Below are 16,839 nucleotides of genomic sequence, written 5' to 3' on the forward strand. Positions count from 1 at the left end.
CTGGACACGTCTGCGTTTTCCCAAACACTCCCAGAAAATGGTCAGTTGACACCCATAAATGCCCTTTCTGCCAATGTACATAAACACTAGACCACATGGGGATTACAGTTTGAGGCAGGTCCAGAATATATGGTATGGAGTGTCTGCATGCCCATATCCCAGCCAACACATGTCAGAGAAATGGACAGATTCTGTGTAAGCGCTGTGGAACCAAATGCCATCTTAGGTAAATTTCCAATGCATGTTCCTGCCTACAAATCAAAGAATCTGATCCAACTAAATTGGATTGAATCTGCGGATGTGTACCTGGTCCAAGAGTCTCCCCAGTGTCAATGCGCCAAGCTATTTCATAAGGCTCAATGGTAGGTGCTTTATGAGAAAGTAGGAGGCGATCTATGGTGGATTGGAGGATTCTCACCAGCTAATGTGTAGAGCTACAGAAGTCTGGGTGGGGGATAATTTAGTGAATTTAACAGGTGCAAAAGCTGTATAACTTAAAACGCTGATAGTTTGTGGAGGTAGACAAAACTGTTCTTTCAAGGCAAAATAGGTAGGAAAGGAGCAAACTTGGGCTATAGCTTTAACTTTTTATTATTTATATATTTTTTGTCTTCGGAGCAGGTACAACCAAAGCTGAAATCTCCTACTTTCTTCATAATATGCTCATCTTCAAATATCTGTCTCCTTTTTGTTTGACTGTGACAACAATACTCTGCTGAACATCAGATATAATATATAAGTGACAATGGTAGATAGAACACTAAAAAGGGATTTCTTATATCCATTATAAATTATTTATACAGCAAAGACTGTTGTGGTACCTAAGTAGGGCACTAGTTCTACTTTGGCAGATCTATATAATGCTTGGGATAACTGCTATTTTTATAGCATCTATACGGGATATTGGGGGAAACTAGTATGATGGGGTATAGACGGGGTCCAAAGGAGCCAGTGCACTTTCAATTTTCTTCACTGGGTGTGCTGGATCCTCCCCTCTATGCTGCCTCCCACAGGCAGTTTAGAAAAAAGTGCCCCCAGGAGAGCATGCACATCTCTGCAGCTCCAGAGTTTTCTTCAATTTCATTTCAATCTTTTATTTTTTACGGTATGCTGTCTGGGCAACAGCATACCTGTGCTGTGGGAGTTAGATGGGGGACGGTCACCGGCCTTGCGAGGTGCAAAGCCGCTTACCCGCTGTTTGTTCAGCGGGGCACTGCGCCTTGGCTGTCACAGCACACCGCACACCCCTAACTGCTGAAGGTGACATCAGTGGTGAGTACACACGGGGGGGGCCTGCTAGGAGGGGCCCCAGTTCAAATTGCGGCTGATCATGGGCACGTTGTACAGGACCCTCCCTGGGGGGTCCCGCTAGGATCACCTGTGACTACACTGGCTCAAACATGCTTAACCAAGCACTTGTGTGAGGTTTTAAGCTTAGGGGAGACTTTGCCAGTATAAATATTGTGTATAGCTCCGGCGCCATTGGAGGGGCCGGAGCTTCCTCAGAGCGGGACCAGCAGCATTTGGTGCCTTCCTCTGCTTACAGCAGCCTTCAGCAGCACACACTCAGCGCTTCCTGCCTCACAGACACGCTGGAAACTGGTAAAGGGTGTAGCAAAAGGGGGAGAGCTGCTGTTGTACACTAGTCTGAGCCTATTCATCAGGACTGCATTTATTAGTGTTGTGATACAGAGCTGACCGTCTCACTGGGGTGTGCTGGTATCTTTCCCTCTCTGTATCTCCTCTCACATACAGTAGGAAAAGCAGGCTTGCATTATAACTGTGTGTAAGTGTATGTGTTTGTACTTACTGTGAATATGGGTAAGCACAAGCTGTGTAGTATCTGTCACACCAGATTCTCTCCATTGTCTAATGACTGATTCCTGTGAGCAATGTAGTCAATCGTCACAAATTAGTGAAGAGGTTGGGGGAGAGGATACAGAGCACCACTGGTTAGGGTTTCTTAAAACTATGATGTCAGATATGTCATCCCAGCTCACTGCTAATGTGCAGAAAACTCCGCTACTGCAACAAGCTGTTGCAGATTTATCTGCTAGGGCTGATGCACAGCCCCCCCCCCCCCCCCCCCTCCTCTCATGCAGGTTCCCAGAAGCACCCTGCTCTGCTTTCTGATACAGATGTCCAGGATGATGGGGATGACCCGGATTCTCTTAGTGGGGATACCGATTCTACTCTGGGTATTGAACCCAGGATCCGGTCTGAAGATCGACAGTGTCTAGGTCGACAATGTTTAGGTCGACCACTATAGGTCGACAGTCACTAGGTCGACATGGATGGAAGGTCGACAGGGTTTCTAGGTCGACAGGTCTAAAGGTCGACATGAGTTTTTCATTTTTTTGGATTTTTTCATACTTAACGATCCACGTGGACTACGATTGGAACGGTAAAGTGTGCCGAGCGAAGCGAAGGCACCATGCCCGAAGCATGGCGAGCGAAGCGAGCTATGCGAGGGGACGCGGTGCACTAATTTGGGATCCCGGTCACTCTACGAAGAAAACGACACAAAAATAAATAAATCCTAATGTCGACCTTTAGACCTGTCGACCTAGCACATGTCAACCTAGAAACCCTGTCGACCTTCCATCCATGTCGACCTATTGACTGTCGACCTATAGTGGTCGACCTAAACATTGTCGACCTAGACACTGTCGATTTGATGAACCACACCCATTGAACCCCTCATTTTGGCTATAATGGATGTGTTGCAGCTCCCTCTAAAGGCTGCCTCTTCACAGCAGTTGTTTTTCTTTGTAGAAAACAAGCCCAATGTCACTTTCCCTGAATCTCCAGAGTTGGATAACTTATTCAAACAGGGCTGGAAAAATCCAAATTTGAAGTGTCAAAGTTTTTGCGCACTTTCCCATTTGCTTCTCATGGTAGAAAATTTTGAGGACCCCTGGGGTGGTTGTCTCTGTCTCGTCTGTCTGAAAAGGCGGTGCTGCCTGCCCCAGGCTCCTTTACCATTAAGAAACCTGAGGATAAAAAAATAGAAACTACCCTAAAATCTAAACTGCTCAAAAAAATAAAGGGAACACTTAAACAACACAATGTAACTCCAAGTCAATCACACTTCTGTGAAATCAAACTGTCCACTTAGGAAGCAACACTGATTAACAATCAATTTCACATACTGTTGTGCAAATGGAATAGACCAGGTGGAAATTATAGGCAATTAGCAAGACACCCCCAATAAAGGAGTTGTTCTGCAGGTGGTGACCACAGACCACTTCTCAGCTCCTATGCTTCCTGGCTGATGTTTTGGTCACTTTTGAAAGCTGGCGGTGCTTTCACTCTAGTGGTAGCATGAGACGGAGTATACAACCCACACAAGTGGCTCAGGTAGTGCAGCTCATCCAGGATGGCACATCAATGCGAGCTGTGGCAAGAAGGTTTGCTGTGTCTGTCAGCGTAGTGTCCAGAGCATGGAGGCGCTACCAGGAGACAGGCCAGTACATCAGGAGACGTGGAGGAGGCAGTAGGAGGGCAACAACCCAGCAGCAGGACCGCTACCTCCGCCTCTGTGCAAGGAGGAACAGGAGGAGCACTGCCAGAGCCCTACAAAATGACCTCCAGCAAGCCACAAATGTGCATGTGTCTACTCAAACGATCAGAAACAGACTCCATGAGGGTGGTATGAGGGCCCGAAGTCCACAGGTGAGCGTTGTGCTTACAGCCCAACACTGTGCAGGGTGTTTGGCATTTGCCAGAGAACATCAAGATTGGCAAATTCGCCACTGGCGCCCTGTGCTCTTCACAGATGAAAGCAGGTTCTCACTGAGCACATGTGACAGAGACGCCAAGGAGAACGTTCTGCTGCCTGCAACATCCTCCAGCATGACCGGTTTGGCAGTGGGTCAGTAATGGTGTGGGGTGGCATTTCTTTAGAGGGCCGCACAGCCCTTCATGTGCTCGCCAGAGGTAGCCTGACTGCCATTAGGTACCGAGATGAGATCCTCAGACCCCTTGTGAGACCATATGCTGGTGCGGTTGGCCCTGGGTTCCTCCTAATGCAAGACAATGCTAGACCTCATGTGGCTGGAGTGTGTCAGCAGTTCCTGCAAGACGAAGGCATTGATGCTATGGACTGGCCCGTCCGTTCCCCAGACCTGAATCCAATTGAGCACATCTGGGACATCATGTCTCGCTCCATCCACCAACGCCACGTTGCACCACAGACTGTCCAGGAGTTGGCGGATGCTTTAGTCCAGGTCTGGGAGGAGATCCCTCAGGAGACCATCCGCTACCTCATCAGGAGCATGCCCAGGCGTTGTAGGGAGGTCATACAGGCACGTGGAGGCCACACACACTACTGAACCTCATTTTGACTTGTTTTAAGGACATTACATCAAAGTTGGATCAGCCTGTAGTGTGTTTTTACACTTTAATTTTGAGTGTGACTCCAAATCCAGACCTCCATGGGTTAATAAGTTTGATTTCCATTGATAATTTTTGTGTGATTTTGTTGTCAGCACATTCAACTATGTAAAGAACAAAGTATTTAATAAGAATATTTCATTCATTCAGATCTAGGATGTGTTATTTTAGTGTTCCCTTTATTTTTTTGAGCAGTGTACATACACTGCAGCCGGCCTTTCCCAAAGACCGGTCATTGCAGGTTGCTGGATGACCCATGCTATTCATTCTTGGGCCATGCAAATTGAGGGGGGCTTCTCGGGGGATATGCCCTTAGTTACCATGGTTACCCTCTTAAAACACATTCAGGACACTACTCGTGTCCTCTGTGATTCCCTCAAGGAGATGGGGAACATCAATGCTCGGACGTCGGCCATGGCGGTGTCGGTGGATTGCAGAAGCGAAACGTAATGTGGAGTCCCTCCCCTTTTCTGGGGAATGGCTTTTTGGGGTTGAGCTGGATGCCTGGATTTCCAAGATTACTGGCGGGAAATCCACGTTTCTCCCTCCTAGGTCCCCGCTGGCGAGACGTTCTTATCCGGGACCGTCTGTCCAGTCCTTTCAGTCTCGCACATTTCGATCAAAGGCCAGAGGTGCCTCCAATACGGCTAGAGGTACCAGAGGTAAGTCCAGGAAACCTGCAAGTACCAGTCCTCAGGAAAAGTCCACCAGTTCTGCTTCCACTAAAGCCTCAGCATGATGGTGCCAACCCACCCAGAGGGGATCTCAAGGTGGGAGCTTGACTGCGTCACTTCAGCCACATCTGGGAGTCCTGCCAGGATGCCTGGGTCAGGGAGCTCGTTTCTCGGGGCTACAAGCTGTAGTTCGACACACAACCCCCCTTTCCCCCCCTCCCTCCCCCTCAAATGATTTTTCAAATCAAGCTTAGCAGCTTTGGAGGAGATGCAAGTTACGTTACAGCAGGCTATCCAAAAATTGGTCCAATTCCACGTCATTGTTCCAGTACCTCTACCGCAACGAGGCAAGGGGTTATACTCAAACCTGTTGGTGGTGCCAAAGCCAGACTGTTTGGTCAGACCCATTTTGAATATGAAAGCCTTAAATCCTTATTGGAATCCCTGCGTGCAGTAATTGCGGGCCAGGAAGATCAGGAATTTATGGTCTCCTTGGATATCAGGGACGCCTATCTCCACATTCCGATTTGGTCTCCTTATCAGGCGCACCTGCGGTTTGCCCTGCTGGACAATCACTTACAGTTCCAGGCACTACCCTTCGGCCTGTCAACAGCACCAAGGATATTCACGAAGGTGATGATGGAGATGATGCTTCAACTCGGATCCAAGGGATAAATGTGGTGCGACAATGTACAATCTCCTGCTAAAGGCACGATCCCGGGAACTTTTGTTGCTCTATATCGACCGCACCATACGTCTTCTGTCCGACCATGGGTGGATCCTCAACTTCCAGAAGTCCCACCTGGAGCCAACTCAGAGGCTCCTGTTCCTGGGGATGTTGCTGGATACTGTGGCATAGAAGATGTTTCTACCAGAGGACAAGGCGAGAACACTTCAGGAGATGGTCCGCATGATGCTCCGACCTACTCAAGTTTCCATCCATCTTTGCATCAGATTGTTGGGGAAGATGGTCGCCTCATACGAGGCAATCCAATATGGGAGGTTCCATGCCAGAACATTTTACTTGGATCTCCTGAGCAAGTGGTCCGGATCACATCTCCAGATGCACCGGATAATTCGGCTGTCACCTCAGGCCAGGATTTCCCTCCTGTGGTGGCTTCAGTCCTCCAATCTCCTGGAGGGCAGGAGTTTTGGAATTCAGAATTGGACCCTCCTCATGACGGATGCGAGTCTGCGAGGATGGGGAGGTGTCACCCGAGGGGCGCAGTTCCAGGGCAAGTGGTCATCCCGCGAAAGCCTCCTTCCAATCAACATTCTGGAACTTCTGGCGATCTACAGTGCTCTGCTTCAAGCATCTCCTCTGCTCAAGGATCACGCGATCCAGGTACAGTCGGACAATGCCATGGTGGTGGCGTATATCAATTGACAAGGAGGGCCAAAAAGCAGAGCCTGCATGCGAGAGGTGTCAAAGATACTCCTCTGGGCGGAAAGGAACGCAAGAGCCATGTCAGCAATCTCCATTCCGGATGTGGACAACTGGGAGGTCACGATCTCCACCCGGGGGAGTGGGTCTCCACCATCTGGTGTTCTAGCAGATCATCGACCGGTGGGGTTGCCCACAAATAGACATGATGGCTTTTCGCCTCAACAAGAAACTTCCCTGGTATTGCTCGCACACCAGGGACCCTCAGGCGAGGGCAGTGGATGCACTGGCGTCGCCTTGGCAGTACCAGCTGGTCTACCTGTTTCCTCCGATCCCAGTGCTCCCAAGAGTGCTAAAGCGAATCAGGAATCAAGGTGTCCAGGCAATTTTGATTGCCCCGGATTGGCCTCAGAGGGCATGGTATGCGGATCTTCTGGGCATGTCCATCGAAGACCCTTGGCCTCTACCACTAAGAAGCGATCTTCTTCAACAAGAATCGTTTGTCTACCTGGACTTACGGTGACTTTGTTTGATGGCATGGAGGTTGAGCGGAACATCCTAGCTTACAAGGGCCTTTCCAAAAAGGTTATTGCTACCATGGTCCAGGCCAGGAAACCTGTGGTGTGAAAACACTATCATATCTGGAGGAGATATGTCTCTTGGTGCAAGGAACGCACGTTTCCGCCTGCAGATTTTCACTTGGAACGTTTCCTGCAGGCTGGTGTGGATAAGGGCTTACGTCTGGGTTCCATTAAGGTGCAGATTTCAGCTCTCTCCATTTTCTTTCAGATGAAATTGGCAGTGTTGCCAGAAGTTCAGACATTCTTGCAAGGGGTACTCCACATACAACCTCCCTTTGTGCCACCTACGGCACTCTGGGAATTGGGTGTAGTGTTGACATTTTTACAGTCCTCCTGGTTTGAACCTCTGATGACGGTAGAAGACAAGTACCTCACGTGGAAGACAGTGATGTTACTGGCCCTGGCTTCTGTTCGACGTGTCTCAGAATTGGGAGCCTTATCGTGTAAAAGTCCATACTTGGTCTCTTACGAGGACAGAGCGGAGCTCTGCACTAGACAGCAGTTCCTGCTGAAGGTTGTATCTGTGTTTCATCTGAATCAACCTATTGTGATTCCGTCCAGTTCTGATGCTTCTGCTCCTCCGGAGGCATTGGATGCTGTGTGGGCCTTGAAGATATATGTCAAGCGTACAGCTCGGGTCAGGAAGATGGATTCCTTGTTCGTGCTATATGATGCGCAGAAGAAGGGTTGCCCTGCTTCAAAGCAGTCCATTGCTCGTTGGATTAGACTTACTATCCAACAGGCCTATGTGTCGGCAGCCTTACCTTTTCCTAAGTCTCTGAAGGCCCACTCTACTAGATCAGTGGGCTCTTACTGGGCGGATGCCTATGGAGTCTCGGCCTTACAACTATGCCGAGCTGCTACCTGGTTGGGGAAGACCACTTTTGTGAAGTTCTACAAATTTGATACCCTGGCCAAAGAGGATACCCAGTTTGGGCAGGCGGTGCTGCAGCAGTCTCCACATGTTCCCGCCCATTCTGGAAGCTTTGGGACGTCCACATCGTACTGGTTTTCCCCAATATCCCTTATGGATGCTAGAGAAAATAGGATTTTAATACCTACCGGTAAAACCTTTTCTCGTAGTCCATAAGGGATTTTGGGCACCCGCCTCAGTGCGTGGACTTTTCTGCAGGTTCTTGTTCTTTAGTTTCCTGTTCAGCTGTTGCTGTTGTTGTTACCAGCCGTTGCTGGTTGTTGTATGTTAGTGATGTGCTGGTGTGTAAATCTCACCACCTTTTCTGGTATCATATTCCTGCTCTCATATATGTCCTTTCTCCTTCGGGCAGGTTTTTTTTTTTTTTAACCTATAACTGCCTGTGGGAGGGGGCATAGAGGGGATGAGCCAGTACACCCAGTGAAGAAAATTTAAAGTGCACTGGCTCCTTTGGACCCCATCTATACCCCGTCGTACTAGTTTCCCCAAATATCCCTTATTGACTACGAGAAAAGGATTTACCGGTAGGTATTAAAATCCTATTTTCTGTACATGCAAGGCATTTATGTTGGCCATAGCTATAATACAAACTGCCACATGGCTATCCTTAAAACTTGGATAGGTTAGGGTTCCTTGAGGGCCGAATTTGGGAACCACTGGCCTAGACTGGACCACACACACACACACACACACACACACACACTCACTCTCTCTCTCTCTCTCTCTCTCTCTCTCTCTCTCTCTCTCCTCAGGACAACTAGACAAATACATTAATCAACTATAACAGTAAAACCACCTGGCTAGTATGGTGTTGGTCACTCGTGTGCTGCCAAAACAGCTCTTACCCACTGAAGCATGGTCTCCACAAGACCTCTGAAGGTGTTCTGTGGTATCTAGCAACAAGATGTGAACAGCAGACCCTACAATTCCTGTAAGTTAAGATGTGGCTTGGCCTCTCCCCCCGCACGTTCCACAGATGCTCAATTGGATTGAGTTCTGGGGAATTTGGAGGCTAAGTCAACACTTTGAGCTCTTTGACATGTTCCTCAAACTATTCCTGAAAAACTTTTGCAGTGTGTCAGGCCACATTATCCTGCTGAAAAATGCCACTGCCATTAGGGAATATCATTGCCATGAAAAGGAGGTGTACTTGGTCTGCAGCAATGTTTAGATAGGCAGTACATGTCAAAGTAACATTCACAAGAATGCCAGGACTCAAGTTTCCCAGCAGAAAATTGCCTAGAGCATTACACTGCCTCTACCAGCTTGACTTCTTCCCCAAGTAAATGATGCACATGCATCCTGTCATCCACACGAGGTAAAAGAAAATGTGAATAATCAGGCCAGACCACCTTATTCCATTGCTCTATGGTGCAGTTCTGATGCTCACATTCTGTGGTGAATGGGGTTCAGCATGGGCACCTGTAGGTCAGTGGCTATGCAGCCTCATACGCAGCAAGCCATGAAGCACTGTGTTCAGATACCTTTCAGTCATAGCTAGCATTAACTTTTCAGCAATTTGTGCTACAGTAGCTCTTCAGTGAGATTGGACCAGTAGGGCTAGAATTCACTGCCCGAGGCATCAATAAGCCTTGGGCGCCCTTGACCCTATTATACCTTGGACCACTTTTAGTAGGTACTAACCACAGCATACCAGGAACACCCCGTAATACCTGCTGTTTTGTAGATACTCTGAACCAGTAATCTAGCCATCACAATTTGGCCCTTGTCAAAGTTGCTCAGATCCTCCTGTTTGCCCATTATTCCTGCTTCCAACACATCAACTTCAAGAACTGAGTGCTCACTTGCTGATCAATATATCCCATCACTTAACAGGTGTCATTGTAACAAGATAATCAATGTTATTTACTACACCTGCCAGTGATTTTCGTGTTTTGACTGCTCAATTTACATTCCGGGCTTATTTTTTGTATTCTTATTTCCTGGCGTTCCCTAGCTAATGGCTGTAACATGGAAAGCCATCAGTTTTAATAGCCAAATAAATGCCTACATGCACCCCTAATTTACTTGAGTATAGTGAAAATTTGTAAAGGAGTTCCTTAACAGTTGTAGGAGCATAAAACCATGAAGATGGCACTCTGAGCTTAAATGAATTCAATAAATATCCTTTTAACATCTGGAGTTATGCAGGTGTAACAGGGAAACTGTATGGGAGGGGAGGAAAATGTGGTACACATTACTTTTTTGGTGTGTGTGGTTATCGTAAGGCTGTGGCCCTCCAGCTGCTGTGAAACTACACATCCCAGGATGCCCTGCCACAGTTTTGCTATTAAGGTATGCCAAAACTGAGACAAGGCATGCTAGGATGTGTAGTTTCACAGCAGCAGGAGGACCGCAGGTTGAAGACCCATGTCGTAGGGGGTGCGACTAAGGGGGTTGTTGAGTGACGTGGTTCTGTTGCGCAGTGTGGGGTTGAGGCACATACTGTACTGCTCTTCAGCAGATAGAGGGGTTATGGTAGACACTTTGTTTTGGGTGGGGGATGGGGAGTTGAAGTGCTGCTGTGCAAGGGCTCCATATTTTTTTAAATGATGCTTATTACCGCCTGATGTGTGGCCACCTTTAGGGTTCCCTGAAGACTGACTTCGGGAAATACTGGTTTATAGTATATACTAGGGAAAGAGAGTCTAAAAAATGTATCTTTCTGTAGCAAACAAATTAATATATAAATAACTTAAGTGGTGAGGAAAAGGTTAAGAATCCCATAACAAAAATACATCTGATACAGTGCTCAGATCCACACAAAGCAGATATTTAGGGTCTATGTACTAAGCCTTGGAGAGAGATAAAGTACCAGCCAACCAGCTCATGTCATTTTTAAATCAGCCTGTAACATGTTAGTTAGGAGCTGATTGGCTGGTACTTCATCTCCATCCATTTTATCTCTCTCCAAGGCTTAGTACATAGACTCCTTTGTAGGAAAAGCTACTGCCGCTGGGCATTTGCAGCAACTCTGTTCCGTCCCTTATACTGCATTTTGTGGCTGTAGTTCTAGACAAATTGTATCAAATATTGTACTACTGCTATTGAGCCCCTTATATTGCATCTTTGTTTATATATATGTTTTATTTATTTTTTATTATAGCTTTGTTGGAACTACCCTAACACTAAAACCCCATTTGGTGTAATATATTCCACAGGCCATGCATTTCTCATACCACTTTCATACAGAAAACCCGGTAATCATCACCCAGCATTTTGGTGCCGGGTTGTGTTGCCGGGCTTTGTCTGGACTGTCCCCCCTCCTTTCACACAGACAAGCAATTCTCAACCCGCTAATTTGTAGTGATGAGCGGATTCGGTTTTACTCGGTTCTCAAAACCGAATCTTATTGACTCACTGATGTCACGTGTTTTGGATAGCCAATAAGATTCTGTTTTGAGAACCGAGTAAAACCGAATCCGCTCATCACTACTAATTTGCAGATCAAGACCGGTATTTTGTCTGTGTGAAAGGATCAACCTGGGTCGAAATTCCCGTGTCTCTAACCCTGGTAAATGCCAGGCTCGAAGTCCCGTGAATTTCAACCCAGGTTGCCCAATTCACACAGAAAAAGGACCCGTGTTTTTCATGAAATTACCTAGTAGAACTGCTATACCCGGTAATTTCAGTTTCTGTGTGAAAGGGGTGTTAGAGGACAATTCCTAAAATGTATTCAGCAAATTCTGTTCCTCATATGTTTGCCACTTTTTTTTTTTTTGCTTGTCTCATTGGTGGTGTATTTTCTGAGCTCCATTTGCCATCCAAAATAACATAAAGTGACAAATGGACATAGCAGCACCCATCAATAGTCTGAGCTCTAGCCACTGCTATGTCTAGTGTGTAGTCACTGCTGCCCTGTGCTTGTGTAGTTACTCTAGTTGCCTCTTGTGTTGTACAGATAATAAATCATGTTATGTTTTCAGCTTTTCTTCTTTGTGACCTTTTCATTTCTTATCAGTGACTTTATTACTTGCCATATTTGGTCTACAGTTATACAGTGTGGGAGTGACTGAGTATATTGCTATATAACTGGCCTCAGTGGCCTGTGTGCTATATAGTGGATGACTTATAGGAAGCAGTGACTGAATTGCAGGACTATTGAGGAGTGCAGCCATGGACGGTAAGAAAGACAGGTGTTTAGAATTTGTCTGGTCAGATCTGGTTTCAAACATCGAAGTGAACAACCGTTTTTCTATACCAATCATGTACAGAGAAGACTAATATTTCTGCTAATTACATACTGAAAGCACATTACATATAGTTTACTCACCAATTGCAAGAGTACTGAGAATGTATTGCGCAAATACCCAAGGTTGGCAGCCTACTGCTTTCCTGTTGTGGAACTACAGTTACCAGCATGTCCTGCCAAATGCATGCCAGCAGGACATGCTGGGACTGATAGTTATACAGGCAGCTTAGCTTTACAGCAATAAACAATGTGTCCTAGAAATTGTATTCTGTATTTGTACTATAGTATGATGTATTGCATTGCAGTGTGTTACAGATGCCTGTAACATAGGGCTATGTAACAGTGCTGAGCATTGGCTGCATGCCTCTACAATACAGGGTGCACTATAGCAGTGATTTGTTATGAGGAAAGAAGCAACATGGAAATCAATGTGCCTTCAAAGCTCTAATGCCTCATCATCTGGCAAGGTGACAGCTTAATGTATTGCTATTGTAATATCACTTTTCTCCTGTAGGTCCACAGGTTATCCACAGGATAACATTGGGATATGAGGTAGCGACAGCGGATTGGCACCAAACGATCAAAGTTTTCGGTCTCTCAGAATGCAACGAGCCCGTCCCTATATTCCCGCCTCCTGGCTCAGGCAAATCAATTTTTGGTTTGGTGTGGCAGGAGCCGGACCATGGTCAATGGGATGCTGTTTTGTATTTTTATAGTCTTACTAGTTTTGTTTTTTTTGAGCGATCTTTCTAAAAAGCGTTTTATACGTACCTTAGAAAGAGTCGCTCCAACAACTCTCCGCCGGGTCGCGACAACGCTTACCCACGTGTACAGTGCTGTTTCAGTGGTCGTCTCTGTAGGATGTACTAGTAAGTCCAGCAGACGTTACCAGCCTGTTCCTAGAGCACGGGCAGAAGGTAAGGCATCAGTTCCGTTTAGTTGGGGAAACGTGGCACACAGCCGCACTGTTTCAGGATGGAGACTACTGAACAGTCGCTGACGTGGCTGCCACCTCGGGTGCACCAGCGCTAGAACTCAGGGATCATAGGCTCCAGGGGTAGTATGAGGCCACGATCCCTAGGGTTGATGTCAGCAATGGGGAGTAAGACGCTGCCTTGGTCGTCCTCCCCCCAGTTTATGACCAGTTTCCTTTGAGTTTCCCTCCATTAACTGAGTTCTCGCTTCCGTCTGAGACGCTGTGTATCTAAAAGGACCCAGTCGCAGCATAGCCGGCTGTATGACTGATGTGTCTGTGTCACTTGGAGCGTCTGTGTTCACTGCAGGATCACGGGACGGTTGTGTACACTAGTAGCATCTGGATCCACTCAGCGTTCACTAACGTATTGATTGATACAGCATTAAGTCTCTATCTGCCTTTGAGTATGAATAGTTGGATAAGTGCCTGATGCATATGAGTCTGTAAACTATTGCTGCTGTTTCTTTCGCTGTGCGACTGAATACGGTTAAACTCCTATATAAGGTAATGCAGTAATATGTTTCTCCTACATACTTGAAATGTATCTGTAGTTGATTATGTGCTCATATTGCTTATTATACTAATGTATAACCTGTGACTGATGGCTAGTGTGATTGCTGACTTTACTATAATTCTATCAGTTTCTGTGTATTCCGATCCTCAATGCTATTGCAAGGCAGGGAGGGATTGGATTGTTTGTCACTTTAACAAATTTTAAAGTGATTGCAGGCACAAATTGTGTAGTAAACACTGTAAAGGTGTGTGATTTATTTATCATGTCTAAGAGAGGCAAGGGTGTGGAGGATCACTCTCCACAGCAGCACCAACACTCGTTTCATGTTTGTCTTGCAAAGCTGGGTTAACCTCTCAGGATCTGGTTCAAAATGGATTATGTACAAATTGTTTTAGCTTTCACCAAAGTCTCTTGAATAATCCAAGGCAGGCACAGGTTCAAGTTGAACCACCATGGGCTACATTAGCACAGAAATTATCCAGTATAGCTGAGCAGATAATGCCAGCTCCTATACCAGGAATAGGTTACCCTATTTACCCATACATGCAACATTCCACCTGGGGTTTATCACATCCAGTACAGAAAATGTCAGCCTCTCAACAAAAAACAGGTTGAAAGGCCGGTGGTAAGTAAATCATATAGACATGAAACAACATCTTCACAGTCTACACATGTTTCAGATGAGGACTCATCAGAGGATGAGGACTCATCACACTCCAGGTCTGCATCCAGAGACGAGGATGAAGTCCTCAGATCAGGAGACATACCTGAGCTAATTAGTGCTATGAAAGCCATTCTATCCTTAAAGGAGGCAGCAGAGCCTTTGGTAAAATCTAAGGCACCGATGTTTAAATGTCCCAAAACAGTTAGGACTTAGTTTCCTGGGTCAGAACAGCTGATGGAAATTATGCAAGAGGCTTGGGTTACACCCAGTAAGAAGTTTAGAATGGAAAAGAAATGGAATTCCCATTATCCTCTACTGGCTGGGCACTATTTAAAAAGGGAGATGGCTCCCAAAGTAGATACGCATGTCATTCGATTGGTGCAAAAATCTACATTACCTCTGCCTTCAACATCATTAAATGATGTCACGGACAGGAAAATAGATGGTTTTCTAAAAAACATTTTTTCTTTGTCTGAGGTAATCATAACACCAGCCATAGCGTCAGTGGCAGCCTGGGCAGATGCATTGGAGGATGATCTTTCAATGGCATCTAGAGAGCAAAAAATCCCATATTGCACATATCAAACAGGCAGCTATTTTTATGGAAGAAGCAGCCTTGGATATGGGTACAATTGCCTCTCAGGCATCAGCCTCAGCAGTAGCAGCTCGCCGAGTGTTTTGGCTACAGACATGGAAAGCTGACTCAGAATCCAAGAGGGTTCTGGAGTCTTTGCCTTTTACTGGAGATATTCTTTTTGGTAAAGAATTAAAAAGTATTTTGGAGTCAGAAGCATACTCCAAGAAAGCGAAGTTTCCTTCCACACGCAAATCTAATCCTAGATTTCCAGCTTTTCGGCCCTTTCGGACTCAAGGAAAAGCAAAAGGAAAGGGTTATGGCAAACAATCTCAATCTGACAAGTCTGGTAAGACTAAAAAGCATTGGGTTAACAGAGGGCCCGCTTCCCAATCAGAAGATAAACCATCAGCCATATGGTGTGGGCCTCCACCTGGGGACCCCAAGGTGGGAGGCCGACTTCTTCATTTTGCACAGATCTGGCAGCAGACCACCACAGACGCCTGGGTGTAAAAAGCGGTATCTCGCGGTTATGCGTTTGCTTTCAAGAAACACCCTCCTCAAAGGTTTTTATGTACCAGCCCGTCTGTAGTGGAAACATAGGCCAGGGCTTTGCAAGAGGCAGTTCAGAAATTACTTCAGTCAGGAGTGATAATTCCAGTTCCTCCTGTGCAATGAGGACAAGGTTTTTATTCAAACCTGTTAGTAGTCCAGAAGCCAAATGGGTCATTCCGAGCCATACTCAATCTCAAAGTGCTGAACAAGTTCTTTTGGGTGCCTCAGTTTCATATGGAGACGTTACGTTCCATTATTTTGGCCATGGAGCCGTAGGATTTTATGGTATCCCTGGATATCCAGGATGCTTACCTACATGTTCCTATAGCACTGTCCCATCAGCGCTATTTCAGGTTTGCTATCCTCCAGCAACATTTTCAGTTTCAGGTCCTACCATTTGGACTGGTCATAGCTCCCAGAGTATTCACTAAAATTTATGTAGTAATGGCATCTTATCTCCATCAACAGGGGATAAGGATTTTTCCATACCTCGACGATTTATTAATCCTGGCACAATCTCAGGAATTGCTTCACTGTCAACTGCAACAGACAATAGCTTGTTTGCAGAGACACAGTTGGCTCATAAATTGGGCAAAGTCATCCCTGGTTCTGTTACAATGGATGACTCACTTGGGGGCTGTGTTGGATTAGAGTCTTCAGAGAGTAATTTTACCTCTGAACAAAATATCCAAAATTCAGTCGAGGATTCAGGAGCTGCTACACAGTCAAAAGATATCCACTCACGCAGCAATGCGTGTGATGGGGTTGATGGTGTCGACATTCGACATCTTGGAGTATGCTCAGTTCCACTCGAGGCCTCTGCAACATCTGATCCTTTCCAAATGGAATGGTTTTCATCAGATAATAAACACACAGACTATGGTCCTTCCTCTGGAAGTAAGGATGTCATTAGCATGGTGGCTACAGACATCCCATCTGGACAAAGGGAGACCCTTTTGGATATCAGATTGGGAAATTCTGACAACGGATGCCAGCCTTCAGGGCTGAGAAGCGGTGTCAGGGGTGTTGCTTCCAGGGGCAGTGGACCAAGGAAGAAAGTTGCCTGCCAATAAATATATTAGAACTTCGGGCCATATATATGCCACTTATTCAGGCAAAGGACATCCTTCAGGGAAAACCAGTCCAAATCCGCTCAGACAATGCAACGTCAGTATCGTACCTCAACCATCAGGGAGGAACTAACAGCCAAAACGCAATGAAGGAGGTAAGTCACACGTTAAAGTGGGCAGAACGTCATCATCCAGCCTTGTCCACAGTGTTCATTCTGGGAGTCCTAAACTGGGAAGCGGATTTTCTCAGTCGACATGCCAGTCATGTAAACGAATGGGCTCTACACCCCCCGAGGTCTTCCAAGTTATGGTAGACAAGTGAGGGT

This window comes from Pseudophryne corroboree, chromosome 4 (genome assembly GCF_028390025.1).
Source record: "Pseudophryne corroboree isolate aPseCor3 chromosome 4, aPseCor3.hap2, whole genome shotgun sequence".
NCBI lineage: Eukaryota > Metazoa > Chordata > Amphibia > Anura > Myobatrachidae > Pseudophryne > Pseudophryne corroboree.